Below are 20,069 nucleotides of genomic sequence, written 5' to 3'. Positions count from 1 at the left end.
AGAGATTTCATCCGATGGACTTCAAACTTGGTCTGTATCATCTCAAGACCTTAAAGATGAAAAGTTATTAAAAGAAAAACTTGTCGTCAGACGGTGTGGGCGTGGCGGCCATTTTGAGTGTTTAGCGATGAACAAGGAAGTTGTAACTTGAGTGTACGTTGTCGTATCTGCCCGAAATTTCCGAAAGGGTCCAGGCCTGAGGACACCTACAGGCCAAATTTGACTTTTGGTCAATGCCTAATATGACAAACATCATCCGATTTACATGAAACTTATAATGTGTGGTCTACATGTGATACTGAGCCGCCCCCTATACTTTAACCACGCCCACTTACTCAGGCCACGCCCCTTTCATAACATTTGAACTGTTTAAGGTACAGTCTTGTGTGAGGTGTCATTGAAGTCAGCACACAGTTCATTTTTAATTGGTGATGGTTTGACCCGCCCCCTAAGTTTTAGCCACGCCCCCTTTCATAACATTTGAACCGTTTAAGGTAGACCCTTGTGTGAGGTATCACTGAACTCAGCAGAGAGTTCCTTCTTCATTGGTGATTGTTTGGCCCGCCCCTCTGTGCTTAGCCACGCCCCCTTTCATACATCTCTACACTAGGCCTTATGTATAAAACAGTCTGCGGCTGTGTATTCATACCTATTGCAGGTCCTGGTGCTCGACATCTGGAACGTGATGTTAGCGTCAACAGGGCAGGTGTAACTGAAGCCCTTATTGAATGCTTCGGCCTGCAGGACACACACCTCAGCTGATTCAGCACACAGCCGAGGAACTCATGGGCGTCCTGTCCTGCACACAAACCCCTCAGGAACAAGAGGTTCAGAAGGTGGACATTTTTACAAAAAGTGTAAAAGTAGTTATCTAAATATCAGTGTGCTACTGTGTTGTGTGTGTGTGAAAAAAAAGCGTACTAACGTCTGTTGTCCTCAAACTCTGAGTTAAACTTAGCAACAGTCAGTGCCTGTTTTTTCACTGCCTTGCTGGTAGTGAACCTGAAGAGTCCCACTTCCACCTTTGTTAGTATGTTGATCTGCAAAGTCAGTGGAGAAACCTATCTTTGGTGTGTGTGTGTGTGTGTGTGTGTGTGTGTGTGTGTGTGTGTGCGCGCCAAGATGGCGGCAGGTCGCAGGTGGTACATGGCTGCACCGGAGCGCAAACCTTTATGATTTTTCAAACAGCAACATCCGTTGTAACTGCCAGCGTTAATGCAGGGAAGTGTATTTCGATATGGCTGACTTTTGGCTAATACTTTTAACAATGTGTCTTATAACAACAGTAAAGAGCGTGTTTAAAGACGCGCTCCAGACCGGCAGGATTTACAAACAAAGTTGGATTATTCACGATCCTGTGCCCAAACAATTTGTGAGTGAAAACTACACATAGTTCTCGACCACTGTAAGAACATTGGACCAGGACGAGTGGATTATATTCAAGAATCAGGAAAGAGCATTCAGGAAAACCCTGGATACGAAACACCTTGAGGATAAACATAACTTCCTCTTCTCAGGAGAAACGCCGACAAAATGGATCAGACTCATCCGCATTTTAAATGTAGTTTACTTCAATAACATAACTTTTACAATCATCCGGCGAAATGGAAGGCAGTTTGGATTACCTTTTCTGAAGTTCACAATCCGTGTACTGAAGAAAATGCCACGAATCAACAGAAACCTCCCTGAGGCTCAGACCCCGGATTCCCTCGCTTCAGCCAGCACTAGGGGCACCACGGAGTGGAACCCATCAACAAAAGCAGGTGGGCAAAGACAAACTCTAAAGCAATCCAAATTATTCTTAGCAACAGTACATACCCAAATGCAACAAATAATAATGCACTATCTGTGCAGAAATATTACATCTCTAAATGTGCGCCTGAGGGGCCTGAGGGTATGTTAAATGCACCGCCATGGACTGGATCATTATTCCCTGTACAATTTAGCCAGCTTGACACTTGGCTGTTCTCTGCCACTGAAGTGGAGAAAGTGGTCAATAACCTCCCAAATAATAGAGCAAGCGGACTTGATGGCGTGACTTATGAAACGCTGAAAACTACCAAACAAATGGTGTGTCCAATTCTGACCAATATATTCAACATCTGTCTGGAAAATGGTAAAGTTCCAGAATCATGGAAAGGGGCTCTGATCCACCGTATCCCCAAAAAAGACAATATTCCTGATGATCCGTCTACCTGGAGAGACATTTCCCTACTACCAACAGTCTATAAGGTATTCATGAAATGTATGCTGTCACGAATACTTCCCTGGTAAGTAGAGACAGGAATACTCACACCAAAGCAAAAAGCATATATTAATAGGCAGGGGTTGAATGAACACGTCTTTTGCCCTAAAGCAAGATTACAGTGTTTCCCAACCAGGTACAATCTGGCAATATGGTACCCATCAAAGTACGGAAATGGACATTTGTTACTATTTCAAACTATTGAAATATCAACCACTGGTAGATCTCAATCACCAACTTGGATACAACTGTAAACTAATAACTCTGATATTTGTAAGTTTGGGCCATGTCCATAAGAATGTGGTCAGGGGGATGCAGCTAGGGGGGCTGCAAAAAAAGGAGGCAAAAAGACTCTGTTTCAGCCAGCATAGGGAGCGTGCAAATATGGAGACGGAGATGCTTTGTTTATCCTTAATGTGCTGAGTATCATAAATGGAAAGACCTGTAAAAGTATGTGAGCCATGTAGACCTGTCACCTCGTCAATCACTCTTCCCACAGTATTTGGATCTTGTATGTGTGTGTGAGGTGTTGTACCCGAGCAGCTTAGATTTGGTGAGAGAAACCCCTCTCCTGGCAGTAGACACCCTGTCACGGCCCGCCGGCTGTGACCCTGGCCTCCTTCATGGTATGTGTGTGAATGTAGTTTTTGTGTTCTTTTTCTCCTTTTTGTGTGCCTGCTGTGTGCTTGGTGTGTTTTGTTTTGGTGTCCGTCTCTGTGTTTTGGTGTCTCTCGCATGCTCTGGAAGCCGCGGGTGGGCGTGGTCACTGAGCTCCTGCCTTCACACCTGTGGCTCATCACACTACTCAGCACTCCTGTTCCTCATCGACCGTTTACTCCCCTTCATAAGCCAGGCCAACCTACCAGTCCTCGCCGGATCGTTAGTCTTAAGCCTGGCTCACACGACAGGAGTTTTAAAAGCCTAAAGCCTGGTTCAGACGGCAGGATAATTAGGCCGATTTTAGCCCCGATTCACCCCTCCCGACAATCTTAAGGATGCTCCGATTATCGTAAAATAATCTGATCAGATATTCCTGCCGTGTGTGGTGTATTAAGACTGCTCTCGTCTGCTCGGAAGGACGTCGGGACCGCTCCGATCTCAAATCGGGAATTTCCAACATGTTGTTTTTTTTTGGCCCAATTTCTCCTTGTGTGTGGTGTCCCCCGGGGACAAACGAGCACGCAGCCTGTGGACTGTGGCATACAATAAAGTCGATGGGCATAACTACATCCACAACTGCAGTCCACTAGAGTACATGGAAACTAATATATGAACGTGTATTTCAACGGTAATTAATCTGTGTAGTACGTAACGACATTTCTATGAGAAAAAACAACTCACCTCCATATCATGATGTAGCTGAGTATAGTCCATGCTTGCGTTGTCTCCACTTCTTTGACCATCACCTTTTCTTTTGATAACTTTTTTTCGGTTAAAAACAAACTACAAACTATTGCCACCATTGACATATATATAAGATCGCCACTGCATCCGCCATGATTGTTTAATCTGAAGTCGCGTTTGATCTCGAGGGATTTTGCGAGATTTCCCGTCTGCGGATCCGTTCTGCGCATGCGCAAGATGTTCACACGCTAGCCTCCAGCTAACGTTAGTTAGATAATAGCTAATTCGGCGGACCGCTAGGTGATTATAGTGGTCTGCCGTTAGCCTCCACCGGGAAGCTAACGTTAGTTTAGCTAACGGTTAATTCGGCGGACCGCTAGGTGATTATAGCGGTCTGCCGTTAGCCTCCACCGGGAAGCTAACGTTAGTTTAGCTAACGGTTAATTTGGCTAACCGCTAGCTGATTGCAACGGTCTGCCGTTAGCCTCCACAGTTAAGCTAACGTTAGTTTAGCTAACAGCTAATTCTGCTAACCGCTAGCTGAGACAGCATGTAAACTTTAAAAGACCCTCAAAATAAAACTTGAAAATAAACGTTAACATATATAACAGCTGTTACGTCAGTTCTACTTTACTTGTGCTCATTTAAAATACAATCACTCAATACTTGTCTTTATTGTTATTACTGTAAAGTCTTAATTTAGTTGTAGCCTGCTTTTCCCATTATGTTTGACTTAACGTTATTTTAGACTGAATCTAGCTGTCCGTTCTGCCTGCACAATCCGTTCTGTGCATGCGTTATTATAGACTGAATCTAGCTGTCGGCTAGCGGTTAGCCGAATTAGCTGTTAGCTATCCCGGTGGAGGCTAGCGTGGAACGGATCGGGTACTGACAGACAGCCACTGACCATGTGAATGCTGCTAGTCAGAAACAACGTAACCAGTGGGGCGGTGCCTGTTATTCCGAGGTGGCATGAACGCAGCATTATCATCTGCGCCTACGTCATGGCATACGTGTCATCTTGCACATGCGCAGAACGGATCGTGCCGGTGGAACGGATCGGGTACTGACAATCGCCACTGCATCCGCCATGATTGTTTACTCTGAAGTCGCGTTTGATCTCGAGGGATTTTGCGAGATTTCCCGTCTGACCTGGGAATGCTCGGCAGTCAAATCGGTTCATGTGTGATGTGTTGATTTTGCCGTGTGCTGCGCACCACACACTGTACGACCAAACCTGTCAGACCCGTGATTTTTTATCGCCATGTGTGGGGTCTATCAGGATTGGAAAATCGGCCGACAATTTTAAAATCGTCCCGTGTGAACCAGGCTTAACCGATTTTGAAATCTGGTCGCAGCACACACTTGAGGAGAATCTTTGCAGATTTTCTTCCCTCAAATCTTAAACATGCTCACACTACAATATTTGAAAATAGTGGGGCATCATACACAACACCACACACCACATGTGTGACGCTAATATTCACATTACTGTAACAGTTTGGTCAGGTAGCAACATTTGGCTCTGTGGAACGTACCTTGCTGCGAGATATAGCACAACAAGGTGCCTTTATTTTATTCTTTCCAGTTTGAGTTGTTGTTGTTCCAGTGTCAGGGGTGGGGGGAAGCCTCCCGGCCTGCTTCACCATCCTCAGGTTCCTTGGTGCTGTTGACACTGGGGATTAATGGAAACACAGACATGTTGTGTAATCATTTACAGACAAATACAATTTTTATCATTTCCTTTTAAATTAAGAATTAGTGGGAAAATAATGAATAAGAAGAGATCTAATAGACAGTAAAATAATCTCATACCTGTTTTCTGTTGCAGAAGATGTCAGTTCTGTGTTTTCTGCCACATCTTCATCCTTCCCTTCATCCTCCGCTGCAGCTGAGACTGGATTGTCAGCGGTGGCTGAATCTTCCTGGACACTAGCTTCTCCTTCAGACTCCTCGCTGGTGTTGCCCCTGGTGATAAAGGGAAACACAGGTGGTTATTCTACTGCATGGTCCAGTCACAGTGATGAAGCCAAGGGAAGTGAACATCTTGATATGAGACTGGGGTGGCAGAGGGGGCCCAAGGGTCGGGAGATCACCTCCCGTTAGCATTCCACTGACTAGCATTCATTTTGACGTCACTTAACAGCGAATAACTTTACATGTGAAGCGTTTAAAGACTCTATTTGTCCATTGTTTATTTCTAAAGAAACATGACGATGTATAAAAGGCTCCATTACCTTGTACCTCACGTTATGGCTCCGTAGCAGACATTTTTGTAAAAATAGGCTAACGATTGTGTCGCATAGTAGAGGAATTACCGTATAGTACAGAAGAATCTTGCAGGCAGTTTCGACTTACATGAGCTGTTTAGGATTAATTACTAATGTTAACTAGCATTTTAGTGATCAATAATTAGCCTGTGCCCATGTTATCTCCTTACATATACCTACACTCTCCTTCTCTGTAAGATTGGGAATGATTGAGATTTCTCTTGGCACAGCTACCAGAAGACTTACAACTTTCAGACACGTTGCTCACGTCACATTTACGCTGTCTCTCTCAGTTGGAGGCTGCGCAGTAAAGCTAGTGATCACCGGAAAAGTGCTTCTAATAGCCTTCACTGGTCTCCGTCCAGAGCAACGGGATCTATTGGTCCATTCTAATATACTGTCTATGCTTACATCCACGGTAAACGTAGCGAACTCATGAACTCGCCGTTTCATTGTCTAAAATATTCACTTACGTTAAACATTATGTTTTCGTTGTTCGTGATCGTTTACATCAACAACCAAGGAGATGTAATTATTATGTCGTGCTAGCCTACAGTTTCTTGAACAGAGCTTCTCTTAATACATCCATAGCTTTATCTCTCATCCACGTTACAGGCTTTACAGCATACAGCCCTCGGATGTATCGTAAAATAAGTGTTAAACCCTAAATCCACATCGCCTCTTAGGGACATATAAGATGTTACGTTAACATTAGCTAGCTAACTAGCTCCATTACTTAGCTTGACCTGCATTCTGCTTTTTTTTTAGCTTTTGCAAAAAAACACTAAACCAGGTCATTTATTAAAAAGTTGACTTATGTCAATGGAAAAAATCTGAAAACACAAAAATAATGCTCAACAACACTGGTGTATTGATATTTACATTTCAACACAATACAATTAATTAAGAGAATTATTGATTCTCTTATTAGAGAATTAAAAAAAATACATTCCACCTGCAGGATTATTAAAAAAAAAGCATTGAAATACATTATGTAGGACAAACTACATCTACATCCGACATGGGAAAGAAAGACAAAATAAAAAATACACAACATATTCTGGTGAGGCTGGGGAATATGAGTTGAGGCAAGAGAGGAAAAGGCAGGGAGAAATAAAGGCAATAGAGAGAGGAAGAACACAGAATGTGAGTGAACAGAATGATTAACAAATTTAAAATATAAAAAATATATAAGATTTTAAACATTTACATAAATAAGTGGATACATATCCTTACACAAAGAGGGCTGCCCTGGATATTTACAAGTTTGTAATTGTAAAATGCAATCCTGTTGAGGCTACAATCTAGTATGAATTGTAGCCTCAAGGGTCTGTGCGATGCTACATAAAAAAATAAATAATTTCCCAAATTTGTGAAATGAACTCTGTCTTTTATAAATATGCCAGGACAGTCAAACTTTATGCAAGGATGCCTTACACTGTCTCCACCCAATTCCCTGACAAATGTGCCCATCTCTCTGTTCACCCACATTCTAGTCTTGTTGATCTTTCCCGGATCTGCTTTCCCCCAGTGACATCTCTTTGATTGAAGAGAGAATGATCTTCATCTCAGGAAAGATGCCATGGAGGTGCAGCAGGTCCTGCTTCATCACTGTGACAAGCTCCACACCTTTGATGTTGCCAAGGTTGTTGCCGCCACAGTGAATCAGCAGGACATCCGGGACTGTTCTTCCTCTCAAAGACTGATGAAAAAAGGGAAGAAGGTTCCTCCATCTCAGAACACCCCAGCCAAAGCACCACACACAGCCATCCAGTCCCAGGTTCCTCCCTGTGGTGTGTCTGGCTCTCTCCTCCCTATGTCGGATGAATACGTACATTTTCACCAGACTTGATGCGACCGCCAATTTTGGTGGGTTTTGGAATATATTTAAGACCCTCAAAAAGGCAATTAATTTGCCAGGAAAATAATAATTCCTTCAGTTTCAATAGGGCCTTTGCTGCTGTCGGTGCTTGGGCCCTAATTAAAGCTGCAAGCAGCGATGTACGGGCCCTCGCGCCTCTGCGCGCGTCGGGGTTACTGGCGGACACCCCTCCTTGCGACCCGTCATACATCGCAAATCGTCACCAATGAAAAGGGAACTCCCTGCTGGGTTCAATGATACCTAACACAAGATTCTACGTCATACAGTTCATTAGCTGTGAAAGGGGGCGTGGCCTAAGCATATGGGACGGGGCAAATCGTCACTAATAAATAAGGAAGTCTCTGCTGAGTTCATTGATACCTCACACAAGGGTCTACCTTAAACGGTTAAAATTGTATGACAGAGGGCGTGGCCTGAGTAAGTGGGCGTGTTTAAAGTATAGGGGATGGCTCAGTATCACATGTAGACCACACATTATAAGTTTCATGTAAATCGGATGATGTTTGTCATATTGGGCGCATTTCCTGTTGCCAGCGGGGGGCGCTATGACCAAAAGTCAATATTGGCCTGTAGGTGTCCTCAGGCCTGGACCCTTGTTGATTCTGTGAAATTTCAAGCAGATATGACAATGTACACTGTAGTTACAGCCACTTTCTCGATCATCGCTAAACACTCAAAATGCCTGCCACGCCCACACCAATTTTGTCCGGTAAATGTCCTTTAGTCTTATGACTTCCTGTTGGGTTTAGGGTATGGTTCCAATGACGTTTTTTGTATGTGTTGACATGCTACATATCTGTACCAAGTTTCGTGAGTGTACGTTAAACGCACTACAGGGGCTCAATTATTTTTTTACTATGTAGGGGGCCCTAGTGAGCTATTTTTGTGCGCCTAGTCCCGAACCCCTTAAAATACATACATTTTCACCAGGCTTGATGCGAGCATGTTAAGCCCCTCAAAAAGCCTATTAATTCGCAGAGCCTGCGAAAGGAGACCCCAAAGCACGACACCGTCAAAGCACAAGTCAGGAAATTTGATTAAGTGCGAGCTCCAAAGTCTGTAGTGAAATGCAATGGCAAATTTCCCCATAACAATAGTGTGATGTCTTCTTCTTGTTTTCTTCGTGTCTTGTCTTACAGGTGTGTCAGGAGGCCTCAGGAGCTGAACCTTTGTGCAGGTGTCCAATTAAAATGGCTGCTTGAGAGGGCCATTCTTACTTTGCAACTCAGACACATTTCAAACATACAACATCCATTCATTACTGACGACTGACGTGGTCCCATCTCAGTCTTTGCTTGTTTGGTTGGTTGGTTAATTAAGCAAGTTTTAAAAACTGATATGGCCCTTGATGTCAAAAAGGTTCCCCACCCGTGATTTAGGCCTTTGGCCTTTAATTAAGGTGTAAGTTTTTGTATTCTCTCTAAGAAAAACGTTTGTAGTTATGGTGTAATTTCATACAAAGGGATTTGACACATAGTATGACGCTAGGTTTGGGACAACAATCCCAACTCGAAACAAAACAATAATATAAATTAATACATTTTAATAATACAAATTTGAAACTTATTATCAACAAAACCTTTATTAAAAGTGATCATATTATGCCTTTTGGATTTTCCACTTTCCTGTATTGTGTTATATATCTTTTTTTGTGCATGTTATAGGGTTACAAAGTGAAAAAAGCCCAAAGTCCACTCTTAAGGGACTTACCATCTCCAACAGAAAATACTGTTCACAAACTGCTCCAAACAGCTCTATTGTAGTCCAGCCTTTATTTAAGAGACACAATTTTATAAAGTTCGTCTAGCTTTTAGCATGGCACTTCCTCATGCTCTGCTCTGTGTCTCCCAACAACGATGGAACAGAAGTGAGATGCCTCACTCTGTAGCTAAAACAGAGAGCTCAACACACAGGATGAAAAGACGAGCTGCAGCAATGTGCAGTACAACAAAAATATAGTGTTTTCTGACAATTAAACTACATAAAAATATTCTGGTAAAACGACTATAACAATTATGAACCTGAAAATGAACATAATATGACTTTAAAGAAAAGAAAAAAATGAGCCTAGCCTCCTCCTCCTCTCCTTGCTCTGCCCCAACCCGGGTCTCTGCATCAGTAACATCTGCAAAAAAGATAAAAAGTATGCCTTTTTTTTAATCACAATAATCTTCTAATAACCTTATCAACAAAACATTATATTTCACACACTACATGTGCTAAATTGTGGGTAAATTGTTACAGATGCTGTATAGTCGTGTTTATAATGTCAATTCCTGGACAATAGCCTATCCTTTCAAAAGAGTAACAACCATGTAACATGAGCTATCACTTGAGAACATGCTGTACTGTGCATATTTATTTGTATTACAGACCACAATTTGCACTTACTGTACTTTGACTCTTTACTATATCTCACCAGTGATATAGATTGTCTATTAATGTTTATACTGTTATTACTTTATCACTTTCACATATATCCATTGACTTACTTACACCTCACTTTGCGCTGACTTTGTAATACCTACTCAATCTGTACTTCATGTAGCCTATTGTATTCTGTATTCTTGTACTGTATTGTATGTGAAACTATACGTTGTCTTGCATGCTTATGCTTTTCTTGGCCAGGTTGCCGTTGCAAATGACAACCTGTTCTCAATGGTTTACCTGGTTAAATAAAGGCTAAATAATAAAAAAAATATTTTATTATGTCTATTTTATGTGTATTTGTCTTATTTTGATGTGCATGAATTTGTTTTGAGCTGCTGTAAGAAGGGAATTTTTCCAGTATGGGATTAATAAAGTCCAGACCATTTATCTTGTCTTATGTTATGGTTATTGGTCTGGCCACCCACTTACCTCACTCTAGTCCAAAAAATTTTTTTTAACAGATAGTATTACACAGCCATACCATCACAGTCAGAGCTCTGACAAGTAAACACTTACCATCTTTTTTAAAAGCTGCAGTCAAACAGGAGCTTGAGCTGTTGCACTTTGTCTTCTAAGGCCTCCTCCTCCTTCTGCCGGCATTCTCGCTCCCGTTGCAGGGATTTTTGGAGCCACCTTTCCCGGTCCTCCGTAGCCATCCTCCGGCGATGTTCCCGGCACACCACGTCCATAATGCCAGCTATGGCGTTCATCAGCTGGGGGAACAGGGTGTGCCAGGGCACATCTGGGTCCCTGCAAGCATACTGCAATTACAAAAGAAAGATCGTCATACAACTGCATGATCAAGCACTTTACACAATTAATATTGAGACATGGAACAATTAATTGAATTCATTATATTTTTCATTGTTGGATGTGTTTATATGTGTATGTCTTATGATTTAATCAGATTTACTATATATTTCATCATCAAAGTACTGATGTTTAAAAAAATAAGGGGATCCATCCTTTCTCTTATTCTTTAAGCTTAAAATATTTTTGCTATATTGAGGTTTAATACTAATTATTTCATGTCCTATTTTCTTTTATTGTAAATTAGGTTTTAGAGACGTGGTCAGGCACACCTATACATAGCCATATTCTACTGCTCTTCATACTATTTATCCTGCACATACTTATTCTTATCTTACCACACTGCACATAGCTGTACATACTGTACATATCTGTCTATGTTGTACATTCAGTATATTCATATTTATTTTGTTTTTCTTACTAAATATTATGTTAATACAATGCATACATCTATATCTATATTATTCTTACTACTAGTATATATCACCGCTACTACATTGCACATATCTGTACATGTTGTTCATACGTTGTTCATATTACATAGCCATATTTATTCTGCTCTTATTACACTGCAATATATTTATTGTCCTGTCTATGCACCACCTGTCTTTACTTTGTATATCACATTGCACTTTTCTGCTTTTTTTTGCACTTTTGGTTGGACACAAACTGCATTTCGCTGTCTTTATAATTGTACACTGCTCAATGACAATAAAGTTGAATCTAATCTTTACTATATGCCCCTGCAAAATTGCATTTATATAAGTGATTTTTTTTTTATGATTAGCGGAAGACAGTAGTGATGGGACGTTTGACACCGAGGCACCGAAGCTTGTATCACTCCCGCAAAGCACACTGGTTCGAAACAGTGTTGGAGCTTGTATCGAATTGAAATAAGCACGTGACTGATGACGTCCGAAGCTTCGAACGTCACTGAAACTCCGGGTGGGTTTGCTGGATTCATGTCGCTGCGTGCTTACCAACGACCCGTTAGAATTCACTGGAACATCGTGGGTTTATGAGTGTGGCTTGCAATTTATTTGATTAGCCTATTAATAGAAATTAGCCTACTTACATACACCTGCACGTAATTCTACATAGCGGTAGAAGGTGGCATTGTTGCTGCAGTTTATTGAATCCATATTTAGCCTAATTAAACATACTTACATTCAAATCCTGATCACAGTAGTTTATATATAGTTTATATATTATAATGTTATATCCAAACATTCAAACATAGGTTTTATATTTTTAATTCCGTCATGTCATGTTCATGTCATTTGACCCTTGTGTTGACTTTGAGTCACATTGACCCGTTTTCAATTTTTGTTTTATATCAGAAAATATGGGACGTAGAAATAAGCGCTGAAAATGTGTAGAAGAAAAATTTAACAATTTAAAACGTTGGAAAAAGCAAAAACAAACTGTGAAAAAGGCATCAAAAACATCGGAAAAAAGTGTTTCTTTCAAGGTTGACGGGACGAAAACACAAGGGTTAATTCAAGTTCAGTCATGTCATGCCATATGCATGTGTCCATTCTGTCTCTCCTATGTTCATGTTGAAAGCTTCGTTTGGCTGTGTCGAGTTATAGCCGCTGTCATTTCTGCTGACTGACCAGCAGATGTCACTTTGTTCTCTTCGATGCTTTGATGCTTCGGATCATTTTGCGATACAATCAGGAAGAAGCTTCAGAGGCTTCACAAGGCTTCGTTCGCCCATCACTAGAAGACAGTGGACCCAAATCCAGGGAGAGGCAGGCAGGAGATGGTTTGAACTTGAGGATTTAATATAACAAAAAGCGTCAGTACAGAGACTGGAAAACTTACAAGGCCACGCAGGGAGAAATCCAAAATAATGGCAACAGGCTACAAAATGCTGAACGGACCAGGATACAAAGAGACACAAACTGACGTGCAAAACACAAGGACTCAAGACGATCTGACACCAGACAAATGGAACACAGAGGTTAAATACATGAGGTAATGAACAAATGAGGGACAGGTGATACAGCAGGTGAAACACATCAGGGCGGGGCAGGACAATCAGACAAGGCGGGAAAACACAGGAAGTAGAACTAGACGAGACAAGACAGAAAACCAGACTTTTACAATAAAACAGGAAACAAACCGGAATACCAATACAAACAAGACAGAAATAGAACAAAATACAAGGCAGAATACCAAACCATAACATTATTATGTTTGTATTGTTATTTCAACTGTTAGCTGTTTGCACTTGACGCTATACAAACAGTTTTAGAGAAACAAAACACAGTTTTATGATAATAAAGAGGCGTGGTTTACGTCAGGCTGCTGTGCACCTGTGGTATTACATTACCTGGGTTACATGACAGCGATATAAGGAAAAGATGTAACCTGGGATTCAATCAAAACTTTAAATTTTCTTGAAAAAGGGCTAAATAAAGTTGACTGAAAAAGACTTATGTAAATTGCAATTATTTCCGAGACAATTCATTGTACTGCAAAATTTGCAATTGTTGCTATTTCTAGAAAGCATGTGTCACGCAGGGAGTGTGCAAGCTAGGGCTGTGCTCGATTGAAGAAATTCTTAGTCGACTAACACTCATTCAATTGTATCGACTAATCGATTAGTTGATTTAATCGACAGATCTGTAAATCTGAGTTTCTCCGCAAAGAGTCATGCAAAAGCACCACTTTAATTCTTGTGTTTACCAGAGATGTGCTCGTACGTTTCTTGGAAATAAATCATTCAGCATGAAATAAGCATAAAACATGACTAATCGACTAAAGAAATCTAAGTTGACTAAGACCAAAACGACCGATTAGTCAACTAATCGACTAAGAGGGAGCAGCCCTAGTGCAAGCTCTAAACTTGTTAAAATGAGAGCTGAAATAAAAACGGACACGCCATGCAGCTGACATATTCGTGACATGCAGACATTATTAAGAATCAAACCACACAAACACCATTTAGTCTATCACGCAGAGCTGTAGCGCCTGACGTGCCCTCTCTACGTCGTTGTCGTCTGTGTAAGGCAGTTTCACAGGTGAAACCATCTGAACAAATGTAGCAAAAAAAAGAAAAATCATATATTTTAACATTTACAACAACATTTACAACAACAACATTTACACTAATATTTAGTCTAATCAAGACACATCACACTAACAACCAGAACGGCATCCAAGTCATTCACTAAATTGCCAACTTTCAAAGCAATTATGCTAACCTACCACGTGCTTTTTTGGATTAGCTAGCTAAATCAACCTTGGTGTATAAAAAAATCTATCTATCTATCTATCTATCTATCTATCTATCTATCTATCTATCTATCTATCTATCTATATATATATATATATATATATATATATATTTTAATATCTGCAATTACACCAACAAATACTAAGCCATATGTTTAACACCACAAAGAAAAACATATAAAACATCTGTGAAAAACATAATACCTAGACATTCTTACTTACTTCAGTTGTTCAAGTAGACAAACCGGTAGTCCAAATGAATGAATGTAATAATTCTATTTTTCGCACCAAAAAGGATTTTGGGGGCGCACCTTCTCTTTTTCTTCTTTGTTTAAGGTGCCAGGTGATCGACAGCAACTGCAGAAAAATGCACAGAATTTTTGTAATTTTTCTAGTATTTTAAATTTTAACTAAAAGTACTTAAAATATTTTAAATAATAATTTACTAAAATATATATAACAATTTCTGAAGCAAAATAATATATTCTGTAATGTTTTTCGGCTAGCACTGTCGTGGAATTTTCCAGTGTGGTGACATCACCACGTCACGTACTACACTATAAAAGATGTGCGTGTGGCTATGAACTTGCCTTTTAGTTCAGTAATTTCATGAAAAATGTTGAACAAATTGCAACAGAAGCAAACTCAACTGATTTTGTATCCTCAATATGACCTGAGTAGTGAAAAAAAGCCCCGAAGAATCCCATTAGGGGAACGTTTCGAAAAAGACCCAAATATAGCCTATTCATTCATTCTTTTTCTCATGTGAATAGAGTAAAAATGTTGAACCTTGTGATGGTTGGGGTCGGCTGGCTGTTAGTTTGTTTATTCTTTTCTAGCTGTTATTTTTTTTTTCTGTTGGCTCTGTCTCTCTCCCTGTGTCTCTTTTGCTTTCCCTCCTCCCCTCCTGTCTATTCAATTCTATTTATTTTATTTATAGTATCAAATCATAACAAGAGTTATCTCGAGACACTTTACAGATAGAGTAGGTCTAGACCACACTCTATAATTTACAAAGCCCCAACAATTCTAATGATTCCCCCAAGAGCAAGCAGTGCGACAGTGGCGAGGAAAAACTCCCTATTAGGAAGAAACCACCGGTTGGGGATGTGATGAACAGTGGCAATAATAGTCACATTAAAGATAAAGGAACAGTGACAAATGGTAGTCCATGTCAGTCCATAGTAGTGCATGTCATATCAGGGCACTGCAGGGCGTTACAGGATGTAGCGTGGCACAGCAGAGCATGGATGGACGTAGCAGGAAGCAGCAGGGTTCAGCAGGACGCAGCATGACATTGCAGGGCACCGCAGAGCTTAGCAGGGAGTGCAGCAGGACCAAGATCTTGGTGCCAACGTACTCCAAGGAAATATGCTGGGTGAAAAAAAAACATAAGGATTCTGGGGAGGAAACTCCTCAGAGCTAGGTTAGTAACAAGCATTTCTGGGACAGGATGCACACAAATGGAAAGGGAGAGGAGAGAGCAGCTCAGTGTGTCAAAGGAAGGAAGGAAGTCCCCCGGCAGTCTAGAACTATAACAGCGTAACTAAGAGAGACCGGTTAAGGTTAAGGTTAAGGAGAGGTGCCTGTTCGGGCTTAGAACTCTCCCCTACCGGATTGGGCTGTACTGGCCCTCTACTTTTGTTATATTATTAATCTGACGACTATGAAGAGAAGCAGGTGGCTGAGCTAGGCGGATGCTGCATCTCCTCACTCCCTAACTGTAAGCTTTATCAAAGAGGAGAGATTTAAGTTCAGTCTTGAATGTGGTGAAGGTTTCTGCCCCCTGAACCCAGACTGGGAGCTGGTTCCACAGGAGAGGAGCCTGGTAGCTGTCTACTGCCTGCCAGCTGACAACACACACCTGCTCCCAATCCACCATCACCGCGCTCCCGCCATGCACACCTGCCAGCCATCTGCAATCAAGCTCTGTACTCCAACCCCGGCTCAACAGACCATCTCTGCTGAATCGTTGTCTCAGCTTCACCGGTGACACTCGCTGCTAAACTTCCTGACATATCTTTAGCACTTACCTGTCGCTGTGCGTTTCCTCAGCTTATCCTTCTCTATGTTTGTTTTTACAGTGTTCGCTTCCAAAGTCCTCCAGATCCAGTCAGCTGGCCTCCCCATTCAGTCCTCCTCCCACGGCACCCTGCTTCACCCTGCCTCCGTCTCCACGTCCAGCCAGCCCTTCCTCGGCTCCTCTGCTTCCCTACTCCAGTGTCTCCTCCTCGGGTCTGCGGCCCCGGTTTCCCCGCACTCTCCTGAGCTCCCTAGCCATCCTAGTTTCTGCCCCTGAGTCCCTCGCCCTCCTAGGTTTTCCCCCTGAGTCCCTCGCCATCCTAGTTTCTGCTTCTGAGTTCTTCGCCAGTCTTGGTTCAAGTTTTTGTTCAATAAATTTGTTTACGTTTGACCAGTGTAACAAACCTTTAGATATCACCATGGAAATTACTGAGTTGATCACTTACATCAAGAAAAACAAAAAAGGTATTACAATTTTTTTGTTTTGTTTTATTGTTTATTAGCATGGGCAAACGGTGTGCAATCTAATTATGTATGTGCAAATTTGCATAAATAACACAACTGATCTAAACATTAGGTATAGCCATGTGAAAATGTCTTGTTGAAAGTTGTTGAAATCTTACAGTAAAAGACTTATCTGTGGGTTCCCAGCCCCCTCGGGCTTGGACCCCTACTATAGCAGTTAAGCAGCACGTTAAAATAAGTGTTTCTCCTTTGGTGTTATGGGTCAAAGTCCAGTAAATCATTTACAGTTGAAGTCATTTTTAAATCACCGGAGTCTGATATAGAAAGGCAAGAGGACTTTTATTTTGACAACTTCCGTTTTTTACCTGTTTTTTGTGGTAGCTTTACTAGGATGCTTTAAAGAAAATTTAAGAAATTTAATTGAGTTAAAAAACACACAATTTTATTTCAGAAATTCAAAGAAGGTAAAATATATATTAGTGGTCATTAATAAAAAAAGAATTAATAATTAGGTAATGTTCTATGTCGGTTTCTGTCAGCAGAATAATGCTCGCAACCCCTCAGTGATTGGTTGAATTGAATATTTGAAACGCGCCCGCGCCTAGTATAAATACCCATGGATTCAGTTAAACCGTCACTTTACTCTCAAACTGTGCCTGCTTTCGCAAACTCAGGGAGAGAATAAGGTTCCACACATACAGAGAGAGAGATACGGAGACTGAGAGAGTAAGAAAGAGACAGACATATCAGCACTTTTCCCACATTTTTCAAAGGATTTGAGGACTTCTTGCACGCACTAACGGTGAATTTATGTTTGCCAGCTTAGTTAGGTTAGGTTAGGTTAGTGTGGCACTGTGTGTTAACTATTTGTGTGTTAACTATTTGTCGTCCCCCCCCTCTAAATTTTGAACTGAGTGAAGCTCAAGTCTAAAAACACGAGGTAACTACTGTATCTATTGTCTATAATATACCACAAGGTATTCTGAATTAATGTGTTTTGAATGGGTGATATTAGTCTGGCTTAACTCAGCTTCGTCAGCAGAGGGCGCTCTTAGCTTTACACTTGACTGGGTATCAGTAGCTGACGCCAGTAGCGCAGAAGTAGAAGTCGGTACGTGATGAACGAGTTTAAGTGTACATGCTAGCTCCTGACCTGAACTGTGTCCTACAGGTAAGCTGACTTTAATCAGAACCCAGGTAATAGACAGTAGTTTGTGTTATTAGAGCTTTAGCTAACAACTGTGACATTAAGAGACATTGTTATGAGTGTGTATGTTTGCCGCCTTGTGCGTCATGAAGGTTAAAGGAGTATTCCGTGATGTTTTGATAAGTGGAGTGTGCGGTAGTCAGTGTTTAAAACTTTAATTGTAATCCATGTGAAAATACAGTAACTGGCTGTGCGTTAAAGGCTAGTTATGTTAGATAATTCAGTTCATAAGCATAATTCATAGAGGTTTAACAGTAAAAGCAGTGGGACACAAACAGTGAGACTAATAAGACAAGTTCATAGATGATTCAGTCTGGAGTAATGTGGTATTCCTAAACTGTTATTTTCATGTTTTTATGTAATTTCAAGTTATGCATTACTTACCTGTGTGCATTTTAAAAAGAGTGTTTTGACACTAAAAAGAGACAGTAAGATGGACGCCAGCCAGCTCCTGCATGATAGAGTGGGTGCAGCCCTATGGCAGCTGGGGGAAGAGTCTCTCAGAAATGTCTGAGATCAAGCGTGGGCTGACCCTCAGTGCACTGCTAACCATCTTAAAGGGCCACTACAAAGAAGACAGCTCCACAGAACTCTACCACCAGCTCCTTAACATCTCCCAGGAGCCCAAAGAGACCGCCCTGAACTTTATATTCCGTGCAATTGAGCTTAAAGAGAAACTGTTATGGAAAGCAACTAATGAGGACACTGATGAACAGTACGGCAGAGCCACCATTCAGCGCAAGTTCCTCCGCTCAATTGAAACTGGACTGCTAAGTGACTGTGAAGTTCCAAATCCGGCCCCACCTCAATGATTTGAGCACAACAGACGAAGAACTAATAGAGAGAGTAAACAAAGCTGCGGAAGTTGAAGGTGAGAGACAAGAAAAGCGAAAAAGATCCACTGCTGTTAAAATCCCCAAAGTACAGGAGCTCCAATCAGACTTTCTGGCATGCTCCACACCTGCCCAGAGCTCCTCTAAACCTAAGGAGTACGACTCAGCAGTGGCAATCAAAACAGTCAAGGAGAAAGAGATTAAATTTGAAAGTATTAACACACATCGTGGAAGAGCTTCGTGCAGAAATTAAGCAAATGTTTCTGGCTGTGCTGTGTATAACTATCTTGTGGCCACGAGATAGTATCTTGAGGCCTCAAGATACTATCTCGTGGCCACAAGATAGTTATAATTAATTTTTTTGACAAAGTGGGACCAGGGGGGCTCCGTAGGATCACACCATCACGATCCCCTTGTTCATCGCCTGTGTCCGCAAGAAAGACCGCAGTCTGCGCCTCTGTTGCGACTTTAGAGAGCTCAACCGCAAGTCAGTCCCAGACCGCCATCTAATACCAAAGGTGCAGGACATGTTGGATGCCCTGGGTGGGAGCTCATGGTTTTCGGTCTTGGACCAAGGTAAAGCGTTGGTGAGTTAGGGCCTCCATGTATTAATGATAAAATATTTTGTGATGGAAGCGGTTTCTTTAGTGCAATCAGTTAAGCTGTGAGTGGCACACAGACTTATCACAAAGAAATTAGACATTCTGTGGTTAAGCAGTTGGAAAGAAATGGTGTGTTATATGAGGGAATGTTGAGTATTCATCAATGGCAGAATACCTCAGCATTTCTAAAATGCACTTAGTTCGCAGTTGGGCGACAGAAATTGAGATTCAAGCAGCAGCAGATTGTTTAGGAGTATCAACACTCTTGAAAGAGAAAAGGTACAGTACTCAAGAGGTAAAAGTTCTTTCGGTTCCTGTACTGTGTTACAGGCCCATCACTTAAAATGTGGAGGGAGGAAGGCAGTGTTTCACATTTTGTCATGGCATCTCTCACAACAGGTTCTAAATGTGCCCACACAGCACATTTGTCATGGCGAAGACAGCTAGAGATGGTGGCATAGGTGTGAGTGGCCTGTTTCCGGCTGCCACCAAAGTGAAACAGCTGGATCTCGCAATTTAATTTGCAACCATAATTTTCAGAGAAATCAATATGAACACACAGTTCATCTCTAAGCAGTGAATGTTCTAATTCTCTTAGGGACCGGTTCTGGTGCAGCCAGTTAAACTGATGGCGTGTGAAGGCGTCTAGCTTCTTGTTCAGGAGTTCTGAGAAGGTCTGCTGTTCTGCCACTCTATTGAATCTTGTGATATTTCGC

At 41.4% G+C, this 20,069-nt stretch overlaps 3 long non-coding RNA genes across 3 annotated transcripts; 1 reads left to right on the top strand and 2 right to left on the bottom strand.

The window, feature by feature from the left end:
* Window positions 1-15: 15 nt before the first annotated feature.
* LOC120546261 lies at window positions 16-5,868 on the bottom strand. The gene is made up of 5 exons (XR_005636845.1): window positions 5,827-5,868; window positions 5,405-5,557; window positions 5,128-5,264; window positions 650-813; window positions 16-49 (listed from the first exon to the last, which is right to left on the bottom strand). It is a non-coding gene; the product is annotated as an uncharacterized LOC120546261 (long non-coding RNA).
* Window positions 778-9,098, top strand: LOC120546262. The gene is made up of 3 exons (XR_005636846.1): window positions 778-836; window positions 5,421-5,579; window positions 8,881-9,098. It is a non-coding gene; the product is annotated as an uncharacterized LOC120546262 (long non-coding RNA).
* Window positions 9,099-9,331: 233 nt separating this feature from the next.
* LOC120546307 lies at window positions 9,332-13,017 on the bottom strand. Its single transcript, XR_005636862.1, has 3 exons — window positions 12,809-13,017; window positions 10,688-10,932; window positions 9,332-9,866 (listed from the first exon to the last, which is right to left on the bottom strand). It is a non-coding gene; the product is annotated as an uncharacterized LOC120546307 (long non-coding RNA).
* Between the last annotated feature and the right edge of the window lie 7,052 nt (window positions 13,018-20,069).

The sequence above is a fragment of the Perca fluviatilis genome, chromosome 18, assembly GCF_010015445.1.
Source record: "Perca fluviatilis chromosome 18, GENO_Pfluv_1.0, whole genome shotgun sequence".
Lineage (NCBI taxonomy): Eukaryota > Metazoa > Chordata > Actinopteri > Perciformes > Percidae > Perca > Perca fluviatilis.
This window is presented reverse-complemented; position numbering and strand designations above follow the sequence as displayed.